The following is a 21,901-nucleotide window of genomic DNA, read 5'->3' on the forward strand; positions in this document are numbered from 1 at the left end:
CTGGAGGTTTTTTCCTGGTAAACAGGATTTTTTTTCGTCTTCCCACTGTCACCAAAGAGCAGCTCAAAGGGAATTATTTTTTATTATATTATTATCATCATTATATATTATTTGTCAGGTATTCACCTTACTATGTGAAGTGCCTTGAGAGAACATATGTTGTGAATCGGCTCCATATCAATAAAACTGAACTAAAATGGGAAAAAAAATGACTTACACTTGTATAGCACCTTTTAACCTTCTTTAGGCTGTTATACAACTGCTTTACAATATATTTCCCACTCATCCATTCACATACACTCACATGATGGCAGATGCAACATACTTGTCATTGAGATCAACTTGGTTTCAGTGTCTTGCCATAGGACACTTGAGCACACAGAGGGACCAAACCAGTGACCTTGCAATTAGTAGATAACCCACTCTACCACCTGAGCCACGTCCATCCTCAATGCAGCCATTTAGAATTTAATATGACAAATCAGAAATCACAATGGCAACATTAGAAGTTTGCTTGAGTCAGCTGATTTGTACCTTTTTGTTTGGCCTCGGTTCTAAGCGAAAGAAGAGTTGAGCAATGTGGGAAATTTAAACAGAAAGTTTGACTGACCAGCATCCAATTATAAGTTGAATGTTATCTCAGGCAATTTAGTGACACAATAACCCAAGACAGAGTGAATACATCTGACAATACATCATACTGACAAAATCTGAGGAGAGTGATCCCAGTTTGATCATATTATTATCATTCCATTACTGTGTTAGTGTAATGCTGATGCCCCATCTTGCTCCAGTAGCTACTGTACATCATCATCTGTGGTCATTCAAGGATAACGTTTGAGGCTCTTCCTTTCAGCCTTGTGTTAGTCTTACACATTTGTGGTAGAGCTAACAAATACTGTGGAATAACCGTAATCAGTATTCCTCCCTGAGATTGTCACATTTTTAACATCCATTAATTGAGGCTACAATCTAAGTATCACATTAATTAACAAGAAAAGCACTCGGAGAGCGTACAGCTCCGCCGAGGCTGCTCAGTCGTTGTATGATTTCCGACAGATGAAATCTTTAAAAAAACACGTGGTCTGCAGCGGTGGATTTGCACCGCTGCAGACCATATGTTCACTTGTAGCCACAATTACAGTGACGCCGTGCCGCTATCTCGCAGTGATACAGAAATCTTTCACAGATCTGTGGATCCGGACTATAAGCTGCATCACTGCCAAAATTGAATCACTTGGTCCTTGTGTCATTCCTGACCTTCCCTGAAAATTTCCTCCAAATCCGTTTGGAATCCATTTTTGAGTAATGTTGTGAACAGACAGACAAACAGACAAACCAACGCCAATTGTCAAAAAAAAAAACTCCACTGCATTCCTTGGTGGTGTAATTAAATATTGTATGCACAGAGGCTTTGATAAATTAAAAAAAATAAAATAAAATTATGAATTCCGCCAACTGTGCAAGAAAATGAATGGAGCCAATAGAGGCATTGCAGCAGTGATGCAGTGTTTTATATGCAGAATAATTACATAATGTATAGTTACAGCTGAATGCACCATTTACTAGAAGGCTGTAGAGCAGGGTTGTCTACGTTAACATACTAGGGGAAGTTGATTTTATTTAGTAAATCCCACTTTGATAGCAACTTGACTTACAGATACAGTCCTTGCCCTAAAAAATAAAATAAAAAATAATTTAAATTAAAAAAAAAACTGCTTCACCGGTACAAGCTGAAATGCAAAGCAAAAGTGGCTTATATCCCAAAACAAGTGTCTTCAGAGTAGGGATTCAATTTTTCATTAATTTGCTCAGAAATGTGACGGTTTTGTCAGGGAAGCTCTTGAGGGTATTACCTGCTTCACAATAGAGAGGCTGATTAAATGAAAAGTGGCAGTGTCACACACAATGGTACATTGTGCATTCAGTGGCACAGAGGAGATATTATGGCTATTTTGGAGATATAACCTTCAATCTGTACCAAGGTTGTACTGTTCATCTAGTGCAGTGAAGAGGGGTAAAGCCTGGCTGGTAGCTGAATTTTAATTCACTCAGATGAATCGTGCATAAAAATCTTAAATATTGTGTGAATGCTTTGTGGTGCCTTGTTTGCTTTGCTTTAATTCTCGGTTTCATTATCTAGTCAAAACACTGAGAATAAATGCATGTTTGCTGCCAAATTTTTGACACTGCAGTATATCAGAACATCAAACCAATCCCTTACGGATTGCGTTCCAAAATAATTTTAAGTTGATGAAAATGTGCTGTAACTTTGTTGTCAGGGTTTTTGGAGTGTTGTGGGATGTAGCCACTTTGTAGAATATATCCTCAGATAAACCGTCGTACTGTAGGTGTCCCACTAGCATAGTCATGTTTACCCTGTCAGCCAGCTATCAGTGTACAGCTTTGGTTTGATGGTGTCATGTTCAAGCGTCTGTCCTACCTGCAGTGGAAACTTCCTCCAACTGTTCAATTTTGCTGTTAGAAGTGCTGCGCTCTATGACCTTCTGTGTCTTTTCATGAATATTTTAAATAAAAAGGCATAAATGTTGAAAAGATCATGAAAAACTTAGGGCCCATACCAGTGTTGGTGGCTCAAAAAGTTACACTGTGTATCTGCATAAAGAACAAGCTTAGCAAGACTTCAGGTTATCTTGCAAACTGTGTAAACTATAATGTAATTTTTTGTTATGTAACATATATATATATATATATATATATATATATATATATATATATATATATATATATATATATATATATATATATATATATATAAAATAATATTTTATAGCACTCCTAATGCACACCTCAATTCTGTTTAACAAACTAAATGCATAGTCTCAATCTGTGGCAATTTATATGTGCATATGTACAATATCATTCGATGATGAAGCAGTAGAGGGGATGAGGAACGATGGGTGAGAGATGAAGATAACAAGCGACAAAGGCTGGATTTAAAATCCCACACTGAATTTGAATTCAGGACATTGCACATACTTGATAAGTATTTCATTTTTGTAAGCTTGATGTCTCAGCAGGGAAATTATATAATATATAAACTAAAAGGGTATTAACAGGGTTGGTTGCATGCAGATATATGATATATGTATTTGGCACCTCTCCCTGTCTGGCCCTTCTTTCTAAATAACTCTCACTTTTTTTGTTTTTTTCTTGGTTTCTTTGTGCTGTCAGCTCCTGATAGACAAGTAGCAGTGGTATTTCCATAATGATGAATGTAGACATGATGGCAAGACCCTGATGTTCTCTCTCTTTTTTTTTTAAAGTTGTTGTCAATTCACAACCATGAGGTAGTGGCATATAAATAATCTAGATTATCTCACACGGCTCTGCATGATTTTACTTCATGTGGATCAGGATAGCTCACTACATTTATGTCTACAGTCAGTATATGATAAGATGTATCTGGGACACTTCAGCATATGTGCATGTTGTCATGGTTATTGGATGTTATTTGTCAACTTTGTTCTTGAAGTGTTTCTTATTTATTAATCGTAGTACTTCCTTTCACCTTCATGCTATTTCTGGGTTTAGTTGCTTTGGCCTAATTAAAAATTAGTTCCTGGGGTTTTTATGTTCCAGTAACACTTTTCTTCACTGTGGGTTCATTTTTCACTGTAATATTAAGTCCTGCACCTCTGTGGAAACAGCACAACCATTGCTAGAAGTACAGAGAACTCAAAAAGATTGTATACCATACTTATTTTTAAAGAAAAAAAACTAAAAGTTGAATTTGCTTGTTAATTTTACAAAAATCACAATTTTTTCAAGTGCCAATAGGTGTAACCTATACTGGAAAACAAATGGTGGCTCTACATAAAATTGATACTTTTTTACAACCTTCAGTTTATAATTTGTTTCCATACGTACATACGTGACTGAATGTCATCATGTGTACTTTGTCCATCTATTGTTTCATTGCCTCCCCAATCTGAAACTCCCCATTCGTCAGCTACAACCGAAGAAGCCTCTTGGATAAGAGGTGGAACAGCTTCAAGAACCTAAAAGCGAATCCAGCTGCTTTCTATTGAAGCTCCTAGGATTCCATCCACCAATCTCACTCAGCTAGGCTGGACGCAACTATGTTATTATAAGATAAAACTTCATGTTTTATGGAAATTCAAGGAAGCACCTGTTTTCTTTAATTTTATTTCTAAGTCATGGTTTGAAGTCCAGTTGTGAAGAGTTTACATTCTAACAAAGTGCTGAGCTCAGACTTGATTTGAGTCCTCAAAGAAAGTAGAATACACATATCAGGAACATAGCAGAAAGTCTGGGAAACCTGGATTAGATATTTTTAGTGGAGTAAGACGGTTATTCAGAGAACTGTTTGAAGAAGGCTGGTCAATGTGGCACCAGTGTTCATTCTGCTGCACCAGAGCTACAGGACATCAGCCTCCAGAGGCTCTAAGTGTGTTTCAAAAGGGATGCACTGAGCTGCAAACCTGGAGGCATTCCAGACTATCCATTTCTGAGCTTCAATACCTTTGTGTATGTGTGGCACACATATGAACTGGCCCACAAATATCCACACACATATACATCCTGCGGCACAGAGCATGAGTGGATTCAGGTGGATGGATGAATGGCTTTGACTGATCCTCTTCAGGGTTCATAAGATCCCTAGTGGTCTGATCTGTTAAATTTGTTGGGTAAAATGAAACATCACATGTTTTCCAACTCCAGTTTTGATTGGTTAATGACTGAAGGTGTGTGTAGGTTCCTGGGAGCTGATTGGCTGCAGCCTCCAGCCACAGGATTTGGAAGGCCCGCTTTACCCTGCAGAGTCTCCTCTTCATCTAAACTGCTGTAAATAGCATCATTTAAAACAGCCCTGGGGTTGTGTAGGATGTTTGTGTAGGGTTTTGATTTATGCTCCCTTTCTGTCTATTGTGTGAGACTAAGTAAGGAATTGTAGTTTTGTTTACTTTTTTGGTTCAGTAAAATTCCATCAGTCATTTTCTTTCCATGTTGCATAAAGTTTCCACCTAATATATTTCTTTGTATAATATATGTATGTCCCCTTATATCTGCTAAAGAAACAAGTGAAGGAGATTTTCAACCAAGCATGTTTATGCAGTGAATCTAAGCTGACACAAGCAAAATAAATCAGTCATCACTTATATGACGCGACAAAGGAGGTAGCTCTCCCACCGTTAATTCTGGCAAGATTACTTGAGTAAGTTAAACAGAGCAGACCCATCTCTACAGACCAAAACTGTTATTATGATGAATTAATATTTAATTACACTTCCTCTTTAGCTAAACTTTTGGAAGAAGTTCGATAAAGTTCTTATACCACACTAATGGTGATGGAAGCTTCAGTAAACACTTTTCTGTCCTACAATGGGTGCATAGCAGGTTATTGCTATCAATTTTAAAATTTCATCACCAATGTTTTCAGCTGCAGCCAATGTTCAATCTCTTATCACACTTGAGGGATTAACAGGGACTTGCAGAGCCATAGTGGTTACAAGACATCTTATTTTCCAATATATCAAAAAAGATACCTGAATATATGACAGAGGACTTCATGGGACATCTCGTTGATGTAGTCTTTGGGCTCATTGGGTCTCATGACAGGTTCTCCTTCACCGCTGCCCACTAAAGACCATTGTTTTCCTGATACAAAATTTTATTTTAGGGCAAATATTAACAGTCAGAGCATTTTCAGTGACTCTAAGTTTTTTGCTTTCAGGAACTTTGTCAGCAGTTTAATATTTCAAGTACATCATTTTGTCTGTATTTGCAGTTGGAATCTGCTATCTGGTCTCTCCAATGGGAAAAGGGGACAGAGAGTCACCTAATCATAGATTATCTAAAATATCTGAAAATGATCATTCAGGGCATTTGTGTTATGCTGAACACACTTCATCAAGTGAAGCTCAACTGTACAAGGACATGGAAGAGGGACTTAACATCACATGAAGAAATAATAACTGACTGAGATTGGGTTTGGTCAACACCATACATTAAAAAAAAACAATTCATGCATTGATTCATCTCATACTCTGCCACAGAGTATATCATTTCCCTTGCCCTAGTGCATAGAATGGATGGAACCTTTGCAAATTTTAATTTATCTTCCCATGGAGCTCTGAATTCCAATAAACATGTAATTTGGGAATGTAGTGTATATCCTGTCCAAAGTCAGAAAGACAAGGATTCCTTTGGATCCATAGCTGTTTTGTTAAATAACCACTTACATGAGGACTTCAGTAGAAATCCACATGTAAGCTGGCTGCTGTTTCCTATCCAAGCAGCATTTTTCAAAACATCTGTCTGTAGCAAAGTGGTTATATCTATTTAAAGATGTCACACGATGTGACTGTCTACAACCAGGCTACCTCTGGTGCTATGACAACCATCAGAACATTATTGAATCTGCCACATGAATATTCTGCATTGAAGTTATAGCTTCCAGGTGTTCTTTTTTCAACATTATTTTCTGCTCTGGCTTTGAACATGTATTTGGCTGTGCTTGCAAAACTGAAAAAGTGAAATTATTTGAAATTCTGAAAATTTACAGCCACTTGGGTTGGGTGGTGAATGGAGGATCATTGGGATTTGTCATAGATACGAGTTCATGCATGTTTAGTCTTTTGTTGTTATTGAAAAATGAAGCATTCTCAACAAAAAGTTATTCAAAATAAAACCCAAGTAAAGATAGAAATATCTAATGACGTATTAAACTAAATATAGTGTCACTATACACCGTACCAATATACTGGACAGTGGAAAACTTTTTGCTGTTCAAATGTTCAGACTCTTAATCATCACACCACACCAGGGATCTGACCAGCCCCAAATTAATTCTGCAGCATGAAAACAACCCCAAACAAACAGTCAAAGCCATAAAGCACTATCTTCAGCAACAAGAACAAGGAGTCCTACAACAGATGGTGTTGCCCCCACAGAGTCCTGATCTCCACATCACTGAGTCAGTCTGGCATTACATGAAAAGACAGAAGACAATGAGACAGCACAACTCCACAAAAGAATAGCAGCAAGTTCAATCTACCTGCAAAGAACCCTGAAAACCTCTATGCAATTGTACCTGGGAGAATTGGTTCAGCTTTATAGGCAAAGGGTGGTGACATCACATATTGATTTCATTCAGGACTTCTGTTTAATCACTTTATGATAGTCTGATAAATAGAAACTCTTCAGCATTATATTTGTATGAAAATATCTCCTCTGGACTTTTTGCATCTTAAAACTTTGCACAGTAGCATGTAAAATGTTAAAAGAGAGCTAGAAATACATATCTAGACTATTTAGCTTAGTTTGTTTACTGTTAAGCTTGTGAGTTAGAGAAATACTGTATGTTCCTTTCAAAGCCTGAAGAAACCCTTTCAGAAGTATGACCTGCAGCAGGTGAATCCCCTCAGATGCCTGAATGTTACATTATTCCGTATCACCTAGTGCAGTCAAAGAGACCTGTCAGAGTGGGGATAAAGTCAGCTTATTCTTAAAGGCACCCTTCTCTTTAATGCTTACAGTGATAAGTGAAGGTTACCCACTGAATAGAGCTGCCATGATAATTGACATTTAGTGATGAAATGCCTCACACAATGAATGCTAAAGGGGTTACTAATTACTGCCTATCCAAGTGTCAATAGCGTCATCTGCTCTCTTCTAAATGTCAGTTTTACATTGAAATGCTGGAGGCACAGCTGCCAGGCGCTAATGGCTAGTTATTGGCAGCACTAGCTTTGGAACACACTCTCAGGTAGGGTATGACGGACACTGTGACAGCTCTCATCCTCATGCTGCTGTTTGTCCTTAAATCTGCAATAAGTGAAGCTGTCCCATTTTCAAATCTATAAATGAGCATCTTCCATCAGCTGCTGTCACGAAGCGATGTTCTCTGTCAGTGTGTTGGGTTCTTTGCACCACAAGCAGCAATATAATCCATTCAGTGTCCACACATTCTGTCTTCAACTGCTGTCATGAGCTAGTCCCCACCGCTATCAAGGGTATGCATCACATGCACTCTAGAACACACTGTAAGGAAGGTCAGAGTGATGCTGGGTCAAGTCTGTTCTGTCCATGTGGCTAAAGTAACTCTACATGGGGAGTTTAGGGGTTTAACCAACCACTCAACTAGTAAGACTACTGTTGTAGAAAAAACTTCATAGCTTAGACCAGTCTTCCACAACACTTAGTCTGCTGATGAACTACAGGTATCTTCTATTTTTGGATTCAGAGAATACAAAAATAACAAAGTAAGACACAAGCGTCTGGTGGAGTCATGTGCAAATCTTAGATTTCCTGTAACTGTAACCTAATACAGCCAACAGAGGCTGGTTCATGAACACAGACACTCATTCTCAGTTGAAAATCTACATCTTCTTATATACTGTAACTGATATCCACCCACTTTACGTCTCTCCTCTTCATTTTTTTCTGGGAACTGACCACCATTTTTAGTTTTTTCATTACATAAGCATGACCTCATAGTTGGCAATAATTACTTTTTTGAAACATAATTGTAAAAAAAAACCTGACCTATTTGGTAAAGAAACATAACGGCCTTTAGATCTTGTATAGCTTTTTTTTGTAGCACATGTTTAGTTTTGGATCATTATAACTGTCAATTCTATCCAGAATAATTAACATCATGTAGTTTTCTGCTGACATTTCATTACACAAGCACAGTTTCACATCTCTTACAACAATTGTATTTGCCAAAGTGGTCAGTTTCTCAAGATCGAGATGGAATTATTAATCCTAAACTCAACCATAAGGCTAATTTTTGCAGAGCCACTGTTTACTAGTGGTGAGATTTCCTAAAAAGTACACGCCAGCACTATGGGCAGTACTGTACATATAGAAGATCTGCTTTTAGCCAGGGTGAACACATTTACAGCAGTTTAAGTTTAAAACACCAATGTCTGTACACATACTGCAGCAATCCAACACACATAATAGTGCCCTACTTATAATTACTCATTACTGCATTGTAGCGGAAGGGACAGCAGCAATAGGCTTTTGTACAGGCATGTTTAAAAATAAATACATATATAATGGCAATGTAATGGTTAGCCTTGACTGCTGAGCAACAACAGTAAATGCAGCTTGTGACATTCGCACTCATGACTCATGACTTGATAAGAACTGGCTGAAGAAAAAGGACTCTTCTATAGAAAATAGTAAAGAAGGCATGTATTGAGAAGTAGAATATATTTATACAATGGATTTCCAAATATAATTTGTGTTAGACACAGGGCAGAAGTGTTTTACAGCCTTGGCAGGTCTCACGCTTGTATGGTAATGCAATGAAGATTAGCAATGCCTCCCTGTCATATTCTTGACCTGTGGACATACAAAGGGCATCAATCCCATAGCGGCAGTCTGATCATAGCTGCACACAGCAGCTCTCTTTGGAAGGTATGTTCATCATCTGTCCACAAGATGAGCAGATAAGATAAGAAAATAAACCTGTTGTAATAAACAATTCAGACATGGGTCTGCATTGATTTGAATAATGTTGAGATACACTATGATTATTAAATGCTACAAAACACTAGCAACATGTGGCAGCTGTAGACCCTCTAGTAGTTGCTGGTCTAGGATCAATCAACCAGTCCACTCCAAGGACCAAATTAATGAAATAAGATCAAAGTACGCAACCACGACTTCACATCACAACTTGTTAGCACATGTGAACTTAGAATTAGTCTGACAGATGACATAATTTTCTCTCCAGCTGCACTACTTAGTGGTATATGTTCAGGAATGTGTGCTCTGGGACTAATTAAATCATCATCTTAAACTCTTTCTGAACGAATCCCCATTAGACGATACATTAGACGGACAAAATCACTTATCAATTATCTATGTGCTAAGTATGTGCACTTTTTAAATCCATGTTGGAAAGCTAAATTGATTACCTGTGCGACCAGGTGGAAAATCTCATCGGAGGGCTATTTATCCTTAACTTGTGTTCCTGACTGTCACCGGTGTTGCCCAGTTGGATTTCTCTGACCCTTACATGAGTCTGTCACAGTTGAGATCCTGGTACTCATTACCAGTTGCAACAAGGGGTCACAACCACTCTGGTCCTGGAGATGGAAGGTCAGGGCTAATTACAGCGGCACAGCAATCATGTGTGTTGAGAGAGAAGCGTTGAATGTCAGGGCTCGTTATGCTGCCAGTGACATTGGATGCAAGTTAGTGCATCTTTACCTTGGTCTCTCAGATGGAGCTTGCCTCTGACTTCACTACGCCAAGGATTTGTTCCACCTCAGTTGCACAAAATGGAAACACTGCAAAAAAAAATAAATAAAAAAATGGAAACGTTAGACTGAAGAGAGACAGATAATAGGCCATGTTGTGGAGACAGGAAGTGTTCATGTTGTTGCTTGTAATTCCTCTAGAAACCCTGAGAGCTGCTCAAACAGTCAGTACTTCTAATTCAGTTTGGAAATGTATTTGAAAAAGTTACATTTGTGACAATTTTTGCCCAACTTACACTGCATTGTAGCAACGTTTTTATTTTTTTCTGTTTAATATATCTTGTTTTATTTTAGGTAATTCTTTAAGTTTAATTTATTTAATTTTTTATACAACCTATGATTGCACTTTTTTTTTTTAAAGTATGTGGTTTGTAGGCCATTTAAACTTCTTTTTTTTTGAATAATTTACTTTCTCCTCACCACTGGTTTGATGCAGTGGTTTTATGTTCAAAGATCATTCCTGCACACAAAAGGAGGCTTAGATTTCTCAGATCATATGGAGATCTAAGAGATGTGGGCAGGTTTAAGCACTTTCTGGATATAATCTTTAACTCTCTTTTGACTGGCTGGTTTTTAACTGTCATCAGAATGCTTTCCTGTCTTATACTGACTCTCAAATGGAGGACAACATGGCTTGCGGGTAAATAAAAAACAAGGCTGTTGATATACATGTAAACAAACAGAAATCAGTCCAGAGTTATGGTGGCGGAAACTGCATAGTAGCCCAGATGTATTCAGATCCTTCATGTCCAAATCAATTAGTAATGTCTTTGCCAGCATACATCATATAGGACATGACTGATGGAGGTTAAGTGTTTGCTGGTGTTTCAGCAGGTCACATGTCAATAGATGAATATATGAAAAGATTTTTATCTTTAAAGAAGCAGCAGTAACAGCAGCAGCTTGTTACAATATTGCAGGGAACCAGGGCTCGAATGCAACATATTAAAGTGTCATTTCACCCGGTGTCACAGCATGTCATCTCTTTTCTCTTATTTCCTGTCTTCTGCCTTTACATTATTCACTATGCCACATTGGGGGAAAAAACACAGGAAAAATTCTGTGTTTTGTATCATGTGCAATCCAACATACTGTATACAGAGGAGTGGAAATGGAATATAAAACCCTGTGTCAGAATGTCTGTATGGTTGCAACGTATCATACTACATGGTTCCGAATGTAGGCAGATGTGTCCAAAAATAGAGGAAACACCTAAATTTAAGTTCATGGTCATGCACATACTAGCTTTTTGGTTTGGCTTTACAAGATAAAGGCACATAGCCTGCTACAACTCTGAGCATGTATTGTGCTTTTAAGAACCCACAGTGACAGATGTCTCCTGGTTATTCCAGGGAGTGAAAGAATCCTACGGTGTACGTATTTTGTTTTTTTTTTACACCTTCTTTCTTAACGCTGAGTTCCCTCTATGTATTTATTATGAGTGTGACTTTGTTGTTAAAGCAAGGAGGCAGCTACTGCTTTAGGAAACAACCATGGAAACCAAAGAACCAGGGCTTTTAAGGATAAGAGACACGAGAGAGAAGAAAGAGGTTTTCCCTCTTTACCGCTGACAAATTCAACTTCCAAGTCACATCCACATACAAAATGATTCGCTCGTCACCCATCACTTTGTAGCTGACAGTTGGTCGCTAGTGGACGTTCTAGGGTCTTGTTGCCTAGGTAACCTTGTTGCATTTTTTCCACCCAAATGTTTCTAAGTGAAAGTGGCTAGCCTACACTTCTACAGTGACTATTTTTTTGTTCACACATAGTACAGAAAAATAGTTCAAAGGTTCAATTTTTTTTTTTTTAACAATCTCATAAATTAGTTTATGAGTGATTGCATTTCTGCAAGCCAGGTTTGTTGACGACCACAGTGATGAACTAATTTTCTACTTTGATGTACTTAAAGTGTTAGGAAAGAAAGCCATGAGTGATGTTTCCTTGTCAACATTTGGGGAGCTCAGTGATGATGTCATACGTCAGTCAACAATGTCCTCCACTAACACTGGCGGTCACCTCAATAGCATCACCTCAAAGTTGAGATTAGTTTCACTTTGTCCAAGCCCACCTTGCATCACCGAGGGTTATTTTGTCATTCCTGCAAGTTATCAGATTTCATTATATGCCATGGTCTGTGGTCACCACATTGCTGCCGCTCTCTTCCTGTGTGCACACCCCTTTACAGGTCAAGTTTTTCCCCTCCTCTTCTGTACCTGTTCAAAGACCACATTACATTTCTTTGCCACACAATTATAACATCTTCCTGTGAAAAGCACAGCATGTCTAGTTAGCCCAGCTGAATAACACCACCACAAAATGTAGCAAGTACTTGCATAAACCTAAATGTGTCCAGGTTGTGATGACACTGATGCTCATAGCTGTTCCCAATTCAAGCCAGGACCTGATGTACCTGTAACTTTTCTATCTGTGTTTTGATAGATGTTTGACGGATTCATGTTTTGGCTGAAGAACAGACAGAGTTTGAAGCACTAGGTCTTTAATATATCTCATGTCATGTCAGAATGTTCTGTGTTTTTTATTAATACTGCAAAACCCATCTGGTTCCAGTGATCTGTGTTGAATTGCTTTTTTACAACATATGATATGAATACACACATACATATTTTATTATCTCATTGTTCACAAATATTGTACATGGCACAAGGTGTTCTGTGTCCACTGCTGCCTGTACGTGTGATTGCTAAAACTGAATCCAGATCAAATCACTTCAATTATATCATCACAGGTGAACAGGGAAAAACCTGCACTGACGGTATAAAAGACAGACGGACCAATATCACAATGATATTTAACTGCAACAGTTTCTACATACCAAAAGATGAAAAGCTCGCAAAGGCAGTTTACCCCATTGAGTCCTGGTAAAAGCCACACAATGACTGCCAACTTAGAAAGCCAGAAATATAATTCTGAATGGAATTATTCAACAAGTTATGATTGTCAAACTTAGTGGAACATGCCCATTGTTCATGTGAACTACATCCGTGGTCACTCTGCATGGGGCACATGTCTGAACTTGAGGGTAATTGACTTTATCCATCCACTATTCAGTTAAACTGGTAGCTGAAAGCAGCTGAAGAAATGGCAAAGACCAGTTTAGTGAGCTTTGAGGAAAAAGGCATGCTTGCACAAAGGAGGCCACTGAAGTCACTCCTCCATCCTCCTCAGTTGGAAATATTGACAGTTAAACAATGGATGACTGAAAACAGAAAGCACACCGGCAGACAAAGAAAGGCCAGCTGAAGATTGGTCTGCATAAATGTCAGTAAGATGTGAAAAATTAGAATTACAAGATAAAACTCACAGATCATTTTAAATTAGAATCAACAGGTGACACAATAGGAACCATCCATAAATTCAAAGAATAAGATAGCTAGAAATGAATTTGCAAAAGAACATTTATTGAAAGATGGCAGCCTGTGGACTTCCACAAATTCAACAAGGACAGGAACTTCAAGCACAATACTGGCATAGCAAAACGTGGAGGTGTGAAGGTAGAAGTTTGGGGCTCATTTTATGGCAGTAGTGCTGCTAATTGATGGAAATTGAATATATATATATTATATAGTGTACATAGGAATATTGAATGCTGACTTTAATAAGACAAAAAGATGCAAGAGACAGAATTAGATCTTTTATCAAGACAATGATCCAAAGAATACCAGCCACCTGTTGAAACTCAAGGTCTCAAAATGACCCTCCCAGAGTCCTGACCTAAATCCCATAGAGCAATTTTTTGATGCTATGGAGAAACAAAATGTTGAATAATTGATGCTGTTGTGCTGATGAGCTGAAAACGTTGCTGGAGGAGCCTTTCACCATACCTGCTACAGATGCTGATTCGTTCCATGCCCAGATGTCATCAAGCTCTTAATGCAGAATAAAGAATGGCAAAAATATATGTACCTCTGATCTTTTGTGAGGCTACAATTGGGTGTCCACATATCATTTTTAAAGTTCTATTTTTGCTATTTTCTATGTTAGTGGTATCCTTCTTGATATTGAATGACATTTTCTTTGATGTTCTGTTATCTAGCACAATGAAATTCATTAATAAGTGGCTTAAGTGTACAAATGTGTTTGTTGCCAGTGTGTTTGTTGAAGGAATGTCATTCTGATGGTCTTCACCTGAGATGAGATTCTTATTTCTAAGACTCATCTATTGAGTCATACATGATTAAGCTCCTCTCTGGTCTAAATAAACACATCAGCTAGGAGAAGCTAACATCTGGTTGAGAATGAGTTGGATAATGCTTTTAAATTTCGCCATTGCATACACATTTCAGCATCTGTGCTGTTTGCTAATTACTGTCATCATCACAAATCTAACAGTAATTTAAAGCTAAGACAGCTGTAAAATTAGTGTTATGCAGCATCATTGTCATGAAGAGTAACAATTGCAAGAAGTTAATGTTTAGCCTGTTAGATAAATGATCTCACAAGCATGGCATGTCTGATGAGTTACAATTTTCTATGCATAAATAAGCTAGATTTTTTTCAAACTTTGCATCACTATTGTCCTGCACCACCTGAAATGATTATACAAGTTCAGTAGATGCCTTAAATACTGTAACTGAATAATTATTTCAGTTTACTCTTTTTGCTGATACCTGTTCCTGCTCCCCTCCAGAGCAGACTTATGTCGGGGTCAGGTTTAATGCGCCAGATGCTACTTGCAGGCTCCCCATTTGTTTAATGGGCCTTTATAGCCATGGTCAAATCTAAATCACACTTTGATGAAATCATTAAATGTTTCCACAAGCTTTATTTTGCTGCTTATCCCCACCTTAACTATAAAGTGACCCAGCTGGTTGTAAACAGCAAAAAACAAGACATTTGGCTATACTGATTGGAAATCCACCAAAGCCGCCATAGTTCATCTGGGCTCTATTAAGTTTGCATAAGGCTGCAGAAAGTATGAAAGAAACATGTCACAGGACCATTACCATTCTTTACCATCTCCCTTTGGAAGCCAAACAATGCTTTTAAATTTCTGCGACTTGCCTCTGCTTCCTTAAGGGTAATGAGTCTGCCTCTGGAATCAAAGGCCACTGAATTAGTCCTGGCCTTGCTTTTAATCAAGTGTCAGATCACCAGCAGATTGCTCATCAGTGCCTCACCAATTTCCACTGGCTTAATTATTCGGAACCTTGTTCATCCAATGAACTCTGGACTGCCAAAAAATTAAAAGCAGATAAATGGCAAATCTACAAAGAGAAGTGTGACAACATCACATATTATTTGCTTCAATCGGTATCCTGATTATTTAACCAATCATCCAAGAATCTAAAGTCACAGACATGCATGGCCTCTACGGCACCAAAAGGTGTTCATTCTAATTAAAACAAGGTGAATCTCAATGAGATGAAATTAAATAAATTGGATTTTTTTTTCATTTCTAGCTGAATCCTGTAAATGTATTTGGTTACACAGAAAACTCTGTCAATCCTGTCTTATTCTGAGGTTCAAACATTTACAACTGACTCAGTTTCAAACCTAAAACCTCCATGTGAACACAGAGTAATTATTCAAACAGAGCTGCACTCAATGGCTGCATCTATGATATACACAAAGGCTAAAGCTAAAGCTGTCGGCAGCAAAGCAAAACAAAAACATTTTTAAAAGCATCATAGTATAATCAGCATGCAGAAGACACAGACAGAAAGAAACTTTTAGATAAAACGGCATGTCTGCTGGGCAGAAATTCAAGCAAAACTTTTGCCATATGAGTGCAAATGTGTTGCTGGAAAATTTAGCTGACACAGGAGGGCTTGTGCACTGTTCCACTGTGGAGCAGCATCGGTGCACAAACAGTCTGAATTGAAAAGTCATAAGAAGGAAACCTTGCCTGCAACCTTGTCGCAAAAATATTCTTTTGAAATGTTTCTATTTAAAATTACCATTTTCTCAATGCCTTCTGTATGAATCTATCCATCCAGATACTTTGGGTAGTTTTGTCCAGGTTTTGTGCATTTGTATGGAGTCTAATGTGTGATGCTCAACACAATGCAGATGAATCAGTAATGTACTTAGATAGCTGTAATTTTGCTAGGAGTTATTTCAGCAGCAGATAGAATCACAGAGCAGTAAGTAATGAAATACCCACCACCAAAAAAGACAGAAAAAAAACCTGACTGTCAAAGCTCTACCAGACAGAATCCAGTGAAGGAAAAGGCGGGTCTGATAGAAGCTTCTCATGGCTGGTTAGATGTGACTGAAGCTCTAGGTTTCTGTCCATGCTACACTAAGCAGTGGTCAGTCAGTTTCCTGTGTACTCTCTGACACTCCACGTCACAAATTACATAGACATGAGGCCTTGTCTCCTAGTGGCTGCAACCTCATTCCTCTGCTGCATTTGTTAAGCTGGGAGAGATGCCTTTATCGGGATTTGATGGTGTAGCTACTCTTTAATGTTTGCATTAAGGATTGACAGCGGAAGGCTGATTGTACTGTTGCAAACATGTTCCATGACTTGATTTATTTTATCTCTTCCATTTTTACAGCTAATTATTCAAAAGATAATTATACTTAAGACAATCTTTTGTGTCTTTAACAAACTATTAAATTGCCGTTAGCGTTTCTTTTTTCAACCAACTAGAGAGAGTGAGATAGAGAGAGAGAGAGACTAAATCGGAATGAAAGAACACATTCTATGCTTAACATTTGCATAACAATCCCTGGCCTTTCTCTGACATTTAATATAGCCTATGAATTATAATCAGCCCCAATAATGAGATGAGAAATACCAAGAGTGTCAGTAAAAGGTTTGCCTCAAATGAATCGTAAGCCCCCTCCAGATAACTGTGTTTTATGTATCCTGCAAGGAGACAACATTTCTGAATAGAACTACTAATTCTTGACACGCAAACTTGAAATTAAATGCACAGTCCATAATTAGCTAAATTAAGTAATTTCTATACTAATTGTGAACCGGAAATTGTGGAGGTACCTGAGGAACGCAAAGGTACAGTAACTCTTTGGAAGTGAGTCTACCGATGCCAACCAAATCTAAGGTGGGTACTGTATGTATCAGAAAAAGATTCACTGAAAACTGAAAAAAAATCTTTTCTTCTGGTACCAGATTCACTTGTGGCGACTGCAGCATCATGAAACTTTTATTATAACATGTTATATTAAATTCAGCAGATACTTTTGTCCAAAGCTGCTTTTCATAGAAATTAAGTTAATAATATTTTAAAATGGTTTCATAGTTATTTGGGGCATGTGTGGCATTTAATTATCATGATCTGGTGAAATACAAAAGAAAAAAATCATCAGTGACTTGATTAAAAAACGTATTGATGTACATTTAACCTAAAGCACAGTCTTTGCTTCACCTAACAAAAGGGTTTTTGTTGCTAAACTGGCCCATACAAAGGAGTCGTAAGGCAAGACCAGGTTTCTGGTGTGGCTGTCGTGCGATTTATGAACCCAAACCACCTCTTGGTGACTCAGATGCAGTTCATAAATGTGCACTCCATTCGTTCAAAAGTTGCCTCTGAACATAATCTAGCCAGTGATTACACTAAATTACCTAGGGTGCTCCAATTTTATGATGGCGACCTCTTTCTGCTGTATCTTCTGGTGTGTAGACGCTGGTGTCTGCAACTGTTTACATGTGAACCAGCACAAAGGTCTGGATCATAGAAAAGTCTCAAAATTATCGGCAATAATAAAAAACATCCTGAAAATCCTTCTTCTATTTTTGTTACAGCAGAGTGCACCACGTCAGTTTTAGCATTTTTATCCTACAAGAGGTCTGGGGAAAATCATGTAAAATGGGTTTCATAATTGTACCATTCATATTTCAGTAATTCACTACAAAACAACAAAAAAAACTCAGTGTGAATAAATTAGGTATTTAATGTCCTACATTCTTCTAGTTCAATTTAAGTCATTGACCATGGTTCTGTGACATTTACAAGAGAAGCTCTTCAGCATTTAATAGTGGTTTAGAGAATCAGGTGGGAATAGATCCAAAACAGCAACTGCAGAAATGGGTTCTAAACAAAGACCTTTCATTTGAAATTAATAATCAAGACTAAATGAAACTGATATTTTACAAAAAGCCCAGTAAGTGAAAATTACAGTTTTAGCTAACAAAAACACAACTTTTGAGAAATTTACAATTAAAATTTTTCTTACAGATTAGTTGCTGGGGAAAAACTAAAAACTGTCATCGGCACCATCTGCCCTTAGTTTACTTGGTTGAAAAAAAGAGGCCAGGGTGGCTGACTGGGTACACAAAGACTCCGACACTCAAGAGCACAATTAGCAACAATTCAACAGTTTAGCACTTAATATCATTTTCTTTCTTCGCATCATATACAAGTGGTTTATTTAACAGAAAACGCTCGAAAAGTCTGTGTTTCTGGGGCGAGACTGTGGCTTTAAAAAGTGTTCGGAAGTTGGATTGGTTTCACAGCATGATGAAAATTAGCCCAGGAGATATTTCTTTCCACTTCATTTATTTCAAAATCAAGAAAAATGAAACAAACAAACAAACAAACAAACAAAAAACAGCTACCTGCTTTCCACAGATTACACAAAGGACAAGGGCCATTTGCCACGTCTTACTTGGAAGGTACGCAGGCTTTAGTAAATGGTGATAATTTGGACAGATGATAGCATGCCTGAAACACTCAGAGAACCCTAAACAGCAATGTAAGACTAATGGTTTTCGCTTAGTCTTTGGTCTGTGATATTTCCACTGGGACCCAGTTATAATGGAGATGTAGCAATTTCTGTGAATTTTCCAGAATAACTATGAGATTATGAGTTGACCACTGGATAAGTTACAACCATTCAAAAGCGGTATTTTATAAAGGTGAATTCATGATACTCAACCCAAAAACTATGAGCTTTCACACTATTTATATCATTGCTTAACTTAAAGGACTTATTTTAGTCATTCAAAGGGAAGCCTTTCATTCTAACAGAAACTCCCATTAGTAAGAGGTGGCTTATTGTTGTTGAGGACGTCCACCCAGAACCATAAAACATGTACTGTATGCATATCACTGACTGTCATTTCTTGCTCAAGGTTGACTCTGGAGGGAAACAAACCTGCGACCTTCCAGCCAGAGAACAGTGTCTGTCATCCTCAGAAATATGAGGCCATATGTCAGGGCCTGAGAACAATTTGGCTCATAGTCAGACTCTCAGGAAACTAATGTAGACAGTCCTCCTTTCTAACGGATCACTTTAAAACCAAGATTTAACACAAGATTAGATTAGAAACTGGGGGGTGGGAGGGTGGTGGTGGTGGGGAGTCCACAAAATTTTTGAGACTTTTGTGTTGACTTTTGTGTTATACTTTGTTTTGTTTTGTTTTTTTTCTTATATTAATTCATAACTGGGTCTCAATTATAAATGTGCCATTTGGCTCTTACTGTGCTGCTGTTCAGATTTTATGTTGGCTTATGTATGTTTCAATATATTAAAACTCAGGACTGAAATAAACACTCCAAGACAGGTTACATAACTACCAGACAAGTGTCTGAGACACTGGTGTCTCATTTTCAGATTTCATCTACCAGAGATGACTCATATCTTTGTAGCCATTTGTGTAAAATGAAAACACAACATGTCATAGCATGAAAAAATCCTTTTTGTCCCTAAACTATTAATATGCTGTTCTGGTATTATTATGGATACATAAATGCAGGGGAAGTTTCACCACTCGTATTTTAGGACATGAGCTGGACGATGGCACCTGGTTGCTCTCAGTAGGTAGCTTCATAATCAGCCGCAGGAACAGATTGTTCACTTACATTTTTGTCTTGTCATCATTTCCGGCTGCTGAAAGAATTGGCTGATCTTAGCACTGTTGGGAGCCAAAGCCCAGCCATTTTGTCAAACTTTCTTACTGAAGATGAAGTAAACACTGAGTACTAATATATACACTAAGTGTTAAAGACAAATTAAAGCGCTTTCCTAATACGGCAATACAGATCCCCTGTGTGTGACCGGCTGCATGGATCAACAGTTTTACGGCTTAAAAAGTGTTTTCCTATTTTATCCTGTGCCATTTATTAATCTCTCTTGATCTGTATTTTTACCTGGGAAACCTGATTTTTGTACAGCTGATATTCATCTGAATTACCGATAACACTTGACATATGGAAAAGTCACAACAGTAGCCTGTACAATGATATATTACCTGTTCATTTTAGCAAATCAGCATTTATTTTCTGTTTGTGAGAATAGTTGAGAGACTGCAGCAGTGTTAAGAAATAGAGAAATAATTACATTTACCCATTTGTACAGTAACCCCAGGACACGTCGTTTTGGCAAAGTATAATGCAGAACCTATTGGCACTGAACGTCTGTGCAACTTGAATTACACAATTATTACTTGTAATCAATCACCTTTAGTGGATTCCTGCTGGACAAATTAGAGTTAAATATGTTTTTGTGATGGCAGCTCTTACAGTTATCACTGTTCTGCAAGCTTGTAAAATTGAGCATAAACAGCAGTTCAACATTTATCTGAGACACAAATAATAGCATGGTGGTTAATCGGAAATTGAAATCAGTGTCAGTGTTGTTGTAGAGTGTCTAAGGACATGTGTAAACCTGTCGCTGAGTAAATTCTGTCAGATTTGTGAAGCAGAGGAGCGCTGGCATACATTGTCAACTCATGACCATGATAGATGAGTGCTTGTTAAAAGGTGCACTCTCCTGCATTTTCCCATCACCCACTGAATGTATGTGGCCCCTGACAATGTTCAAATCATTCTAGGTTGGAAAATGTCTATTTATGTGCTGATCAACGATGTTTTCTTCGGCATTTCCTTGCTTTCAGTCAAGGCTGTAAGAAAACACATGTAACACAAGATATTCTTAGCTGTAATGATAGCTGTTAGAGTCTCTAGAAAGGTCTTGGCTAAATTTTATCAAGGACTAAATATTGAGTTTCTTCGCGTTTATAATCTAAATGTCTTTCTAGGTGTCACAACTGCAAATCGAAATTTGTAAAACTGTAAATTTAAAATAGTTTCCTGACAATGACAAGTTGTTTTGATCATAAAGTAAAATATGATATTGCTCATTGTAAATTCATTCTAAATTTTAAATGATACAGCTTTGTGTCGGCTTTATTGCCTGATGTTCTGTTTGCTCTTGTTCTGTTCTTTGTTGATGCTGCTCTTTGTGCCTTTTAATTGCCCCTCAGGGATAAATAAAGCGTTTGGATTGAATTGAATTGAATTGAATTGAATTGAATTGTTCTTTTATCATTGTGTGTCACATTTTTTGCAATATTTTGTCTTGTTTTTGTTGGGGTTTTTTGTCTTTTTTTGCCTGATTTTTGTCGTTTGTCTCATGTTTTTGTCGTTTTGTTTCTTGTTTTTGTCGCTTTGTGGGGTTTTTTGTCTCACTGGTGTTGTTAGTGTATTTTTTTGTGATTTTGTTTCTCGATCTTGTCATTTGTCCATCTTTTTGTCACTTTCTAACTTTTTTGTCTAATTTTTTGTATCTTTTTGTTACTATATACACTATATTGTTCAGTTCTAGATGTCTGTGACTGTTTTGTGCCTTTGTAGACACTCTGTGATGATGTGATGAAATGTGAACATACTTTTTTTGCACTAAAACAAAGGAAAAAATTTGGAGTT

Source organism: Amphiprion ocellaris, chromosome 3, assembly GCF_022539595.1.
Source record: "Amphiprion ocellaris isolate individual 3 ecotype Okinawa chromosome 3, ASM2253959v1, whole genome shotgun sequence".
Lineage (NCBI taxonomy): Eukaryota > Metazoa > Chordata > Actinopteri > Pomacentridae > Amphiprion > Amphiprion ocellaris.